Source organism: Cyprinus carpio, chromosome A22 (assembly GCF_018340385.1).
Source record: "Cyprinus carpio isolate SPL01 chromosome A22, ASM1834038v1, whole genome shotgun sequence".
NCBI lineage: Eukaryota > Metazoa > Chordata > Actinopteri > Cypriniformes > Cyprinidae > Cyprinus > Cyprinus carpio.
Window position 1 is genome coordinate 3,832,288 of NC_056593.1, and position 13,033 is coordinate 3,845,320.

The window sequence follows — 13,033 nt, forward strand, 5'->3', positions numbered from 1 at the left end:
TCTGCTTCTTTAGAAGTTCTAGACACCAAGTTTTGGGATTGGTTGAGACTCCACACAGACACATTGTCTATCTGAACTTTACACAAAATTTGAGCACAAAAGTTACTCTAATACTTTACACACAGGTTTGGTTCACAGTCATTCCCTAGGGAGGGTTGTTTGAGAGTGTTGTGATTTTAATTTCCTGAAATATACACAGAGATGTGGTTTGATCATAGTTTCGTACACAGTATGTGCATAAGAGGGGCCTTATTATGAACCACTGGTCGATGTGCATTTGTGGGTGACCATTAAAGGTGTGAATAGCTGGTGGGTGAAAGCTTTTTACCATGGCTGCTAATGGCGGACTCACCGTTTCTGTGCAACTTGTGTGAATGTATAATTTGCAAAATTATTTTTTGGGGGTTTGTTGTTGTTGTTTGTTGTTGTTTTGTTTGTGACACTTTAAGAGGAATACGTCTAAAAGTAGCCTACAGATAATTTGTTTGGCTCTCACTTGTGTCTACTTGGTTTTTTGAACCGTTGGTTTTTGTTTCCAAGGCATAGACAGAGGAAAGCAAGTGTCTATCTGTCACCTTCGTGACCTTTTTAAAGTATTATTCCTCCAACACCAGCCCCGTTCCGCGCGACACCCGTCTGGACTCACTTCAGCAAGCTGGGAAGCACAAACAGTGTTCCTCCAGTTGCTGACTGTGTTCACTTTCACCGCTGGGGTGGTAATGATTTGCGAATATTTAAAAGTTACCCTCGTGAAGTGGTGTGGCGCCTGAGATAACGCTCCAGTAGATGCCACATATGGAGCTGAAAATGATTTGCACAGCTACTTGGGACTTGTTTAATGGATTTTTTAGGGGAAAAAAATCAGTAGTTGAGCATTAATACACCTAGGCTAACCAATAGTTGTTACAATTAGCCTAGTTGGTGTAAGGTTGTTTTTCTTTAGAAATGGGTTTAAAAACAATAACCATCTACTAGAAAGAAGTAGCTAATGGGTTTTTAATAATTTTGTTGAAAAATTTCAAAGGAACAATAATTTTAAAATATTAGTACATTCTGTCCGAATGGGGCGTTTTTCATTAACATGCATACTGCTCTCCAGCCCACTTTAACTCCACAGGGGTTTGAGATTGTTTGAGAAGTCTACTGTGTGAGAACTGGCGTCGCGTTGAAGAGAAATAATCTGTGTGCAAAGCGCTAGGGGCGCCTCAAAAGGGGTCTGGTTGAGGACGGGTAAATGGATGGGTGTGGAAAGAAATCAACATAATTAAATCAAAGGCCATCTCTGACTTAGTCTTTCCATGAGCTGCAGAAAAAACTGAAGGTGCACACTGATTGAAAGAGACGACAAAAACACCATCCTGGGAAACAACCATGACATAAAAATAATGCCAGGTGAACATTCATTGCACAACAGAAGTTGTAAACATAAAAACATTATGTTCACAGCTGTTAAGGAAAAAACAAACCCTGGGTAGTTCTAGAAACATCACCTTGTTATTGGTTGTTCACTGTAAATTATATGGAGTCTTATTCATTTTTTACCTTCTAAATTGTAAAAAAAAAAATATTGGAAATTCATACAGGAATTGTTAGGTTTAGATATATAACAGTTATCTACTTAGTCAGGTAACTTAGCATGTATTTTTTTTTTTTTTTTTTTCAATTGCACTGTACATGATACTTTATGTTCCGCTGTGCGATTACAGGGACAGCTTTTTGAATATGTGAAGATGGCAAGGAGGCCACCCTGTGGTCAGGACGTTTCTCCTGAATCCCTAGGCTTAGGAATGATTGCTGCATTTCACCCCCATTCAACAGATAGATGAGAATAAACCAGCTCTGAATATCATCGGTGAGGCAGGAAAGGAAAAGGACAAGTGTAGTCTAATTGCAGCAATATGCACAGAAATCCTGACCTAATCCACAGATCCTGAACCAGAAAGGATAATGATGGCATTGGTACACAAGAACAATCATGTACTAACCAAGACACATGCAGTTAAAGACAGTGAGTAAGGTGAACACAACTGGTAAGAAGAATTAAATTGAATGAATGTGAGAAAAAAATGAAATACAACCTAAAACGTCCCTGAAACAGAAACTGAAACCAAAAGTCTGGTCAAGGTCCTGCCTTAACCCATGAACAACTTTCTGATTAGAATGCACGCTCACTTTTTTTAATTTATAGTGATTGACCAAAAAACCCTTAAACTGTACTTAAACATACCTCAGTGGAAAATGTATTTAACAATTCAGTTTATTAGCACCCAGTGGACATTTTGGTCCTTACATTCTTTCTGGTACAAATCATCCCTCTCAGTCACACAGCTGACTGTATGGCTCTTATGCAGCTCTATGCAGGCCTTTGTTTCTCAGGGTGTGAATTCATAGATAGTTGACGCCTACTCGCATATGAACTTTATCAAACAAAAGTGTTAGAAAATTTAAATACTATATTGTTTGGGTAAGTGAGTAACAAGATGATTTTAGCTCAAGTCAGTCAGTCAAGTCGCTTATTGTATGTCTTCCAATAACAGTAACCATACATACAGAGAATCTCTAAGAGCTAAGCTAAAGCTAACACCGCTTCGGCTGTATTTACCCAGCACGTCGAGATCATAAACAAAGGCAGGGGAAGCATGGAGGTCTAAGAGCTAAGCTAAAGCTAACACCGCTTCGGCTGTATTTACCCAGCATTTTCCTGACTAATGTGCGGTCACTGGTGAACAAAATGGACGAGTTACGACTTTGCATCACCCACAGTAAGAGACTTTTGGATTGCAATGTCATGGTTTCACAGAAACATGGCTACACAGCGACGTAACCAATAATGCTATTGAGCTAGCCGGACGTTATATGCTCCGGGCAGATAGAACAGCAGATGACTCCAGCAAGACAAGAGGCAGTGGACTGTGCATTTATGTTAACAAAGCTTGGTGTACGAACACTGTCATTGTTGGGAGTCACTGCTCCGCTAACCTAGAGTTTCTCATGGTTAAGTGTAGACCTTTTTATCTGCCGCTGGAGTTCACTTCCACTATTATAACTGCAATCTACATTCCACCGGATGCTAATGCCAAGCTTGCTATAAACGAACTTCATGCGGACATTAGAAAACAACAGTCTGCTCACCAGGAGGCTGCTTTTATTGTCGTGGGTTATTTTAATCACTCCAAATTAAAGGCAGTGCTCCCCAAATTCCATCAACATGTTTCCTGCCACATTAGAGAAGACAAAACTTTACATTTTACATTTACATTTAATCATTTAGCAGACGCTTTTATCCAAAGCAACTTACAAATGAGAACAACAGAAGTAATCAGATCAACAAGAGAACAACAACGGTATACAAGTGTCATGACAAGTCTCAGTTAGTCTAGTACAGAACATGTAGCTGGGGTTTTTTTTTTTTTTTTTAAGAATATGATAGACAAGAAAAGAAAAGGTAAGTAAAGGTAAGTGATGGAGCTTACATCGCAACCCCCCTCCCCCACCTCAGACATTCTGATCACCTTTCTTTGTTTCTCACCCCTAAGTATTCACCCCTCATCAACCGTGTGAAGCCATCAGTGAGGACCATCAAAGTGTGGCCAACTGGAGCAGACTCTTTACTTCAGGACAGATTTCAATACACAGACTGGAGTATGTTTGCTTCTCAGGCTGCCTGTGGCTCTCACACGGACATTGATATCTATACCTCCTCTGTACTGGATTACATCAACACCACCATTGACAGTGTTACAACAGAAAAACAGATCACAACATACCCTAATCAGAAGCCATGGATGAACAAGGAGGTCCGGCTCCTGCTGAAAGTCCGCAACACTGCCTTCAGGTCAGATGATGCTCAGGCCTACAGTAATCCAGGGCTAACCTGAGGAGGGGCATCAAATAGGCCAAGTACTGCTACAATCTAAAGGTAGAGGAACACTTTTCCAACTCTGACCCCCGACGTATGTGGCAGGGCATCCAGGTCATCAGCAACTACAAACCATGCAACTCTACTCCAACGGTCACAGACGTATCCTTCCTTAACAAGCTAAATGACTTTTATGTTTGCTTCAACAGCAACAGCAAGGAGACAGCCACCAAGATCACACTCTCAGCAGACAACCAACCCCTCAAACTCACCTCCACAGATGTCTACACTGCATTGAGCCGGATCAACACACGCAAGGCTGCTGGCCCAGACAGCATTCCTGGACATGTGCTTAGGGCATGTGTAGAGCAGCTTGCCGGGGTCTTCACAGACATTTTCAACCTGTTCCTTACCCAAGCAACTGTGCCAACATCCATTGTGCCAGTGCCGAAACACTCCTCCCCAAGGTGCCTGAATGACTACCGCCCCATAGCACTCACACCTATTTTTATGAATTGCTTTGTGTGACTGGTCCTAGCACACCTCAGGGACTGTTTCCCACCCACACTGGACCCACACAAATTTGCCTACCGAAGCAATAGGAGCACAGAGGATGCAGTATGCACAGTGCTGCACTCTGTACTCACACACATGGACAATAACAACACATATGTACGGATGTTGTTTGTTGACTTCAGCTCAGCATTTAAGATTGCCATTCCCTCCAAGCTGACCACAAAACTTGGAAACCTGGACATTAAGACCTCCCTCTGCAACTGGATTATGGACTTTCTGACCAACAGACCTCACCATGTTAGGTCAGGCCGCACCTGCTCCACCACCATCACACTTAACACCGGCGTACCACAGGGCTGTGTGCTGAGCCCATTCCTCTACTCCCTCTACACCCACGACTGCAAGCCTGTGCATGGATCCAACTCCATCATTAAGTTTGCAGATGACGCCACGGTGATTGGCCTCGTCAGAGACAACAATTAGACTACAGCACCTGGCCAAATGGTGCGCTGACAACAACCTGCTCCTTAATACCAGCAAGACAAAGGAGCTCATAGTGGACTTCAGGAAGAAGAAAGGAAGATCGCATAAACCCATCCACATTAAACGGAATGGTTGTTGAACGTGTCTCCTGCTTCAAGTTCCTGGGAACCACCATCTCGGAGGACCTGTCCTTGACCACAAACACCTCCAGCCTGGTCAAGAAGGCTCACCAGCGCCTCTTCTTCCTCATGACACTGAAGAAGAACCAGCGGTCTTCAGCCATCCTGGTGCACTTTTACCGGTGTGCGATCAAAAACATCCTGACCAGTTGTATCACAGTCTGGTATGGGAACTGCTCAGTTGCTGAGCGCAAGGCACTGCAGAGGGTGGTGAAAGCCACCCAACGCATCACAGGGACACCACTTCCTGCTATTGAGGACATCCAAAGAAAATGCTGTCTACATCGAGCTCGTAGCATTCTTAAGGACTCCTCTCACCCTGACCATAGACTGTTCAACCTCCTGCCATCAGGGAGGTGCTTCAGGAGCCTCTGAACAAGGACCAGCAGACTCAGGAACAGCATTTTCCCTACAGCTGTCTCCTTACTGAATTCTGCCCTCTGACACCCGAAACCACCCACCAGACCCCCCCACCACCCCCATCACCCACACACCAAACACACAGACTCCTCACCCCTCCTCATCACTACATCTGGTTTACAAACAAACAAACAAACAAAAAACAGTTCACTTGTTATTACTTGCACTACTGTCTATTCATCCAAAATACTGAATGATCCATTTGCACACTGGAATATTTTTCTATGCACTTTTTTACTGTACATTGTACTAGTGTAAATGATGTTCATATTTTCATAGTTTCTGCTTATAGTGTACATACACTCATTACATAATCCATCTGTATAGTATGTTCATAGCACACCTATCTGTATATCATGCTGATAGTATTTAAAAATCTGTAAATTATGTCCATAGTACTGCCTTATCTGTATATTTATTGCACATTTGTAACATATTGTAGACACTGTCTGTATTAATACAGCACCATCTATTCAAGAATCAAGTTCAAAATAAACCTATACTATTTAAATACCAATGTTTCATGTTTTTGACTAAATGTGACAATATAAACGCAAAGCACGTTTGGCCAATTGTGCCAATCGCACGATCTGGAGAAGCTGCACCGAGTCAGCCAAATGCTCTCGAAACACTCTCACGGTAATTTGATGCCATACTGTATGTTACAGTGACATTTCTCCAGTGCTGTCTCAAGTCAGACAAAATTTCTAGGCGGCATGCACTGCTGTAAGTCAGCCACCGAACGGTCAGCACCACATGAAGTTGAACACACCTAATGAAAGCAGCACCAGCAGCTTTGGGATCGTAAACCTATAGGTAGAAATGGATCAGTGGAGCGTCAGCTGATGCAAGTGTAATGGAGGTATTTTTCTCTAAGGGACTTTTATTTTGATGGGTTTTCCCATTGAGAGTGGTCTTTTTTTACAGTGGAGCTGTATTGGAAGACAGTGGGGCACGGACAGTTCAAGTCTACAATGTACAGTGACACTGCCGTGTGAAACCGGAGGACGCAATTGAAGCAGAAGTCCAGGTGATTGCATAAAAATATGGTAAACAGTGTTAGGAGACTAGCTGAGGGCACGAGAGAGAATTGCTGGAGCTGTGAGTTTCATTAAGAACATTATTATTCATTCTGCATTCTAAGCAATTTTTTTGAGGATTCTTCTGTGTTCCCAAGTAATACACGAACTGTGTTATAGTTCATGATTAATTTTTTACTTTGTGAGTCACTTAAATGCAATTTTCAGTGCACAAGTGTATGTCTGCAAAAAGGAAATAAATTTATGAAAGACCTTTTAGGTGTTTTTGGAGAGAGACTGATGATGGTTTGCAATCAAGTTTTGCTTTGAGAATTTTTTACAGTGAAGACCCATACATATATATCCTTCTTTCATGCTGCAAACCTGATAACACAATCATATGCCATCCACAAACAAACCTGAGCACACAAGCAGGTGCTATCCACAAAACTCTTCATAATGTATGGGAGTCTCCAAGGTCTTAGAGCCGTATCGAGACAAAAACAGTGGGGGGCTGAGAGATGATTTGTGACATGGTTTGTGAGTCACTCTTCATCTACAAACACTCATGCACTCAATGTCCACTCTCATCTACAACATGTTTGCCAACCCAACAGATTAAACATTTGTGAAAAAAGAAAAAAAATGAAATCAACCACAGCAGGTTTCAGTTTGACTGAGATGAACGTCAGTAAAACAGATATTGTGAGATGGCAGATGGTCTTAACTGTGTGATTTGTTTTTTCATACAATAAAACTATAAATATATATACAACCATTTTAAAACCAGAGCTCCATTTTGACATGAAATGTACTTCCAAAAAATAAAAATAAATAAATAAATTCATGCAATATGTATATACCCCACCAAACCATGTTGAGAGAGCATGTGCATGTAAAATAGGTGGGTCAGATGCTGTTGTGGGAGGATTTAAAAAACAAATGAACAGGTTGAGAGTTTTCAGTAGATGGTCTTATTAGATCCTACTTTTCTGTGAACAGTTTAACAAAATGTTATATATTTTTTTATTTCATTTTTGCTGGATTCAACTTAATTTTAATTTATTTTATAAAATTCAGATTAGATTACATATAAATTAACAATTTATTTAAATATTTTATATTTTTATAATATAGCCTAATTTCCATTTCCTGGTAATATAGCAACTGCTAAAATTCAGATTAGATTATTTTCATCTGCTGAGGTCTGCTGAGGTAACATAATTTTAAATTGATATTTCCAAGACTTCTATTGTTATTGAAAATTTCTCTTGCACAGAAAATCCCCAACTTTCATTAAGCCGCTTTCAAATCTCATGCGTCTTTTGTAATTACATATTAATTTCAAGGATAAAAAATGCAAATCCTCTCCAGTAATATCTAATAAATATTTTTAAAGACACTTCAGCAGTAAACATGCAGAAGTCATGAAATTACTGGATAAAATGTATGGAAACACCAATGGGAATTAAGGGAATCAGATGCAGGGAGCCTGTTGTGTCTAATGATCTGTCTATGAGAATGAATTAAAGCCGTAATTATAATCATGTATTATTCTTTAAATATAAGCAATTTCACACACTGGTTTCACTGTAGAGCACATGAGTTTAAAATGTATTAAATATTTGCTGCTGTATTCAGTTTACATTTAAACAATACAATCTACAGCTAATTTCAGGCTTTAAAAAGCAAAGGCAGCTTTAATTTGTCCGTGTTCATGTTCTTCAGGTGCATTTGGTGCTGAAACTAATGAAATACATTCAGTGTCAGTGATTGAGGGAGTTTCTGTCACTCTAAAAACTGGTGTTACTGAAATATCTGAAAACGATGACATCCTGTGGACTTTTGGAACTTCAACATCTTTCATAGCTAAAATAAAAAAAGCCAAACAAATCTTTCCCACGTATCCTGATACTGATGAGAGATTCAGAGACAGACTGAAGCTGGACAATCAAACTGGATCTCTGAACATCACAAACATCACAACTGAACACGCTGGACTCTATAAACTACAGATAACTGGAGCAAGAACATCAAAAAAAACATTCAGTGTTTCTGTCTATAGTAAGTAGAGATCCTTGCCCTTTGCATGTTTTTGTTTTATTAAATAATTACACTAAACATTCACTCAACACATTAAAGTGAAAATACGATTGTTGATTAGATTTATTCAGATTTATTTTTATTCTCTCGTTTTACAGCTCATTTATCTGTTCCTGTCATCAGCAGTAACGCTTCACAGTGTTCATCATCATCATCATCATCATCACAGCAGAATTGTTCATTGGTGTGTTCAGTGGTGAACGTGAGTCGTGTGACTCTCTCCTGGTACAAAGGAAACAGTTTATGGTCCAGCATCAGTGTGTCTGATCTCAGCATCAGTCTCTCTCTACCTCTAGAGGTGGAATATCAGGATCAAAACCTACAGCTGTGTGCTCAACAATCCCATCAGCAACCAGACTCAACATCTGGACATCACTCAACTCTGTCACACATGTGCAGGTATGATGGTGTTTATATTAATGTGGATTAACTGACCTGATCTATAAAGTTATAGTTTTTGTTGTAGATCAGACAGACTAATTAACTAACACTAATGGCTCATTTTGATAATTACAGATCAAGGTCTACCTTTATTGTACATAGTGCTGATCTCTGCTGCTGCTGCTGGATCTCTGTTGATTGTTGCTGCAGTCATGATGTGCTGCATCTGCAGGAAACGTAGAGAAACTGACAGAGGAGGCAAGTGTTACTTACTGCTTTTAAACAAGAAATATTTAAAAATGCACTCTAAATATTTTAATCAATTAATAGCCAAAATTATCAATATTATACTTGAATAATAATATTGTAGTTAATGCCATCTAGTTCCATTTTATTAGAAGAGACTGAAATAATGTGCGCTTATTGGGTTTTGCACTAGACCGCATTCATTACTCGTCTCAATTACATAAACTGTCTTAAAAACACTGCAAAGACACTCACAGAAATTCATTCCTACATTATTTCAATAATAAAAATGATTTATGAACAATCTGATGTGCAATCTGTTGCTGATGTTAATCTTTATTAATTAACTTTTTTTACTTGTTGAGCTTAATTTTGTGCATTTCTAAATATAATTACTGCATTATGCTAAGAACTTTTAGCATTTTTTAATTATATGTATTATTACTTCCATTTGAGTCTTGATAATGACACATATTTTGCAAAGAAACAGATCTAGTTGAGATTGACTGTTTAATGCATCTGTTGTTGTTTGAACAGTTCAGACTTGTGAAGAAATGATCACTTATGCTGAGCCAACTTTCTACAAAAGAAAAACACAATCCGTAAGTTCATTCAATGTCTATTTAGTCTCCATGTCAATTCAACTTTGAGTCACATTCTATCTATCGTTAGGGTATTAAATCTGATTAGTACTGTAACTGTATTCAACTTCTTTCAGTTTACGGTATGTCGGTAGTATCCAGTGTAACAGAATTTGTTTGTATTGTCACATGGTGCTATGAGATTTGCATTCTCCAGCAAGATATGCATTTTGCAGCAAAATGCAACATGCAACATAACAGACCACATAGCTTGCACTAACAGGCTAGAAATTCTAGTGTGAAATTCCACATGCTATTTCACAGCCAAAGAAATGGTTCACAGGTCTGTTCAAAGACAGTCACACTTCTGCAGGTATTTATGCATTTGACAAACTGTGAAAAACCCACTCCCTACCTCGCACCGGGCCCAGCATGAACTAAGGATGGCTCTGACTACATAATAGTACTAACTTGTATTATAGATTAAAATAAAGTTTTGACAAGAAAAATAAATAAAAATAATGAATAATAAAATTAATAATTAAGTAATTTATCTGCTCTGTTAATAATTCTAAATACCTTAAATCGCATTAATCACTGTCCCCCAATTATTGAACTTGATTCATTTCGAAAGTGTAAATAAAACCAAAAAAACCCCCAAAAAACAAAAAAGAGTGCACATATGAAAGCCAGTGCACGCTTTCGTGAGCATTAGAAACTGCACGCGATCGCAGATTGCACGCTTCCCACCCGAAACAACCCCATGCCCCCGCCCCAGCCCCCCCATGAAACTGAAATTTTTGTAATTACGGTTTAAAACTCCAATAACTAAAGTATTAATGTAAAAAAAAAATTAAGTGCTTGAAGCAAAACCACCGAAAATCTCAATCTGCCTCAAGTAACCGTTGCAGTAATAGGAACGTAAATATTTTCTGGATGCCACATTTTTACTATTATAATTTTGTTATTATTATATCTTGTGTGATGTGTTTTTTGTTTGTTTGTTTTTTCAGAAAATTGAAGAGGAGAATCACGTAGAGTATGCATCTGTCGCCATAAGAAGATGATCAAGCATTTTCTAAGTACCAGATCCAGCTGTGTGATCACTCTCACTTAAACTTTTGTATTAAGTCTATTGTTGAGTTTTGGGATTGGTGAGAATTACAACATTCATTCATTAAAAATTCATATAGACAACATGATATCAAACCCACGATACTTTCATTCATCTTTGGAACACAAACAAGGTTATTTTTAATGTTCTATTGTCTTTTTTTTTTTTTTTTTTGGTCCATCCATTAGACTTACTCGATATGCAGAAACGATCCTAATTATTTCTTGCACATCAAGCATGCAGGTTTGGGTTTCCATGTTTAGCATATTTGATTTGCTCAGTGCATGTGCATCAATGTTTATGTGTGAATAAAAGCATAATGTGTTTATGAACTATTTGGAGCTTGAAGAGGTTGCTTGTGTGGACTTTCAGTGGATAATGTAAACCAATGAGAGAATATTAAACACCTTCATGTGTGTTCTGGAGATGAACAAAAGTCTTATGGGTTTATCTCCAAGTGCACAACTTAGATGCAAAATACTCATCAAAAGTAGTCAAAGTGAACCCTGCTTCATTCTGTACAGACAGGTTTTTGCATGAGCATGTCTACTGCTAGACGTTGGTGTTTGATGTCAGTTTGCGAGTGTGTCTGAGGTGTCAGGAGTGTGTCTTTGTGAACAACGTGTGGTTGATGGTGTGTTTTTTTTTCCATTCCTGCTCATGATACTCACAGTTTGACTTCTACTTTACAGAAAACAACTTAAAATACAACTGTTGATGTACAACAGTTTTATACAACAGTTCAAGAACAATGAAGTAATACTTATTAACAGTTTTTGTCCTATTTTGCTAACAGAAGTTAAACAAAGCAGAACAGTTTTCAAATAACAGATTGGTATTTCATTCTTGAATTATGTTTTATTTTTATTTTTTTATTTTTTTTTACAAACTGTCAAACTGTCAGTTATTCATGATAAACTGTCATTCCCCCATTTATAAAAACTTATCACTTGTCAGTTGAATGAATAATTCTATGATTATCTTACTAAGACTTGCCTCAAACTACCGGTGATTTTCCTTATAACCAACGTTATTTTTCACTAATTCATTCTTACGCAAATTACCCAAAGGGAACGCCCAAAGAGATAAGAAAATTCACACATAGTCCACAATTAAGATTATTAAATACAGCAAATCAAGTGAACAATAACAATTTTCATTTTGTAATCAACAGTTCTTGTTTGGTCAGCAGAACAGTTTTAGCAGTCAAGAAGATGAAGCTGAACTCCGTAATGTTAAAGATGAGTCAAAGACAGATGTAGACAGAGATAAATCTCACCTCAAGGGAACTTGATGGAGTTAATGTCCAGACACAAACTTGAAAATTTGAGGGATGATCAAAATCTGTAACTGCTCTTCATGAATTGTCACCTGATGAAAAAAAAAAAAAAAAAAAAAAAAAAAAAAAACATTATCCAGGAACAAAACACTGCTGATGGAGTCTGAAGGGGTGATGGTAATCATTAAACCATTGTTTACAGTGAAAATTTATTTAATAAATATTCATTTATAAGGTGTAGTGGTTTTTAATATTTTAGTATGTGGTTACTAAAGGTACTTTTGGTGTTTGGTTGTTTACTGTTCAAAAGAGCCCACCTTAAGTCTTCACGGGTGCCTTCCACTTCTAGACACACACTTGCAAACTTAAGCACTTCCTTCTTGGGGAATCCAAAGGCTCTATTTTGAAGTGGGCTCCACTTCCTCAAGTGGATGAGAGATGTTTATATAGACAGACCCTCGTCCCTTCGATTCTGACAGAGTGCACGAGTACACTGTGTACACTTCAGAGAGCTCTGTATACCACAATGCAACAGGACTGTGACGTCAAAACATCATGCTTAAGTTACTCCCACACTGCACAAATCTATATGAGTATGAATAATTTGGGGATTTTAACCACACAATAGTCTGTTATGCAGTCATGGATTATTTTGATAATGTTTTATTTGTTTGTGTAATTTTATATAATTTCTCCAACAGCATCAGCATGTCTGTAAGCATATAGAATACACCAACAAACTCACAATAAACAAAAAAAAATTTCATTTAAAATTAGCATTATATATATATATATATATTATAGATATATATATATATTATATGTATATATACACTCACACACTCACTTATGA

The 13,033-nt window shown here is 38.1% G+C and overlaps 1 long non-coding RNA gene across 2 annotated transcripts in view; it reads right to left on the reverse strand.

Annotated features, from left to right (window-relative positions):
- The window catches only part of LOC122134993, a 50,565-nt gene extending 37,803 nt beyond the window's left edge, over positions 1-12,762 (reverse strand). Inside the window, exons 1-3 of one of the 2 annotated variants that reach the window (XR_006153250.1) lie at positions 12,498-12,762; positions 12,181-12,272; positions 9,108-9,186 (exon numbers count right to left, since the gene is read on the reverse strand). This is a non-coding gene — a long non-coding RNA (uncharacterized LOC122134993). Of the gene's footprint in view, positions 1-9,107; positions 9,207-12,180; positions 12,273-12,497 lie in introns of both variants that reach the window. The other variant, XR_006153249.1, reaches the window with a different exon arrangement.
- Between the last annotated feature and the right edge of the window lie 271 nt (positions 12,763-13,033).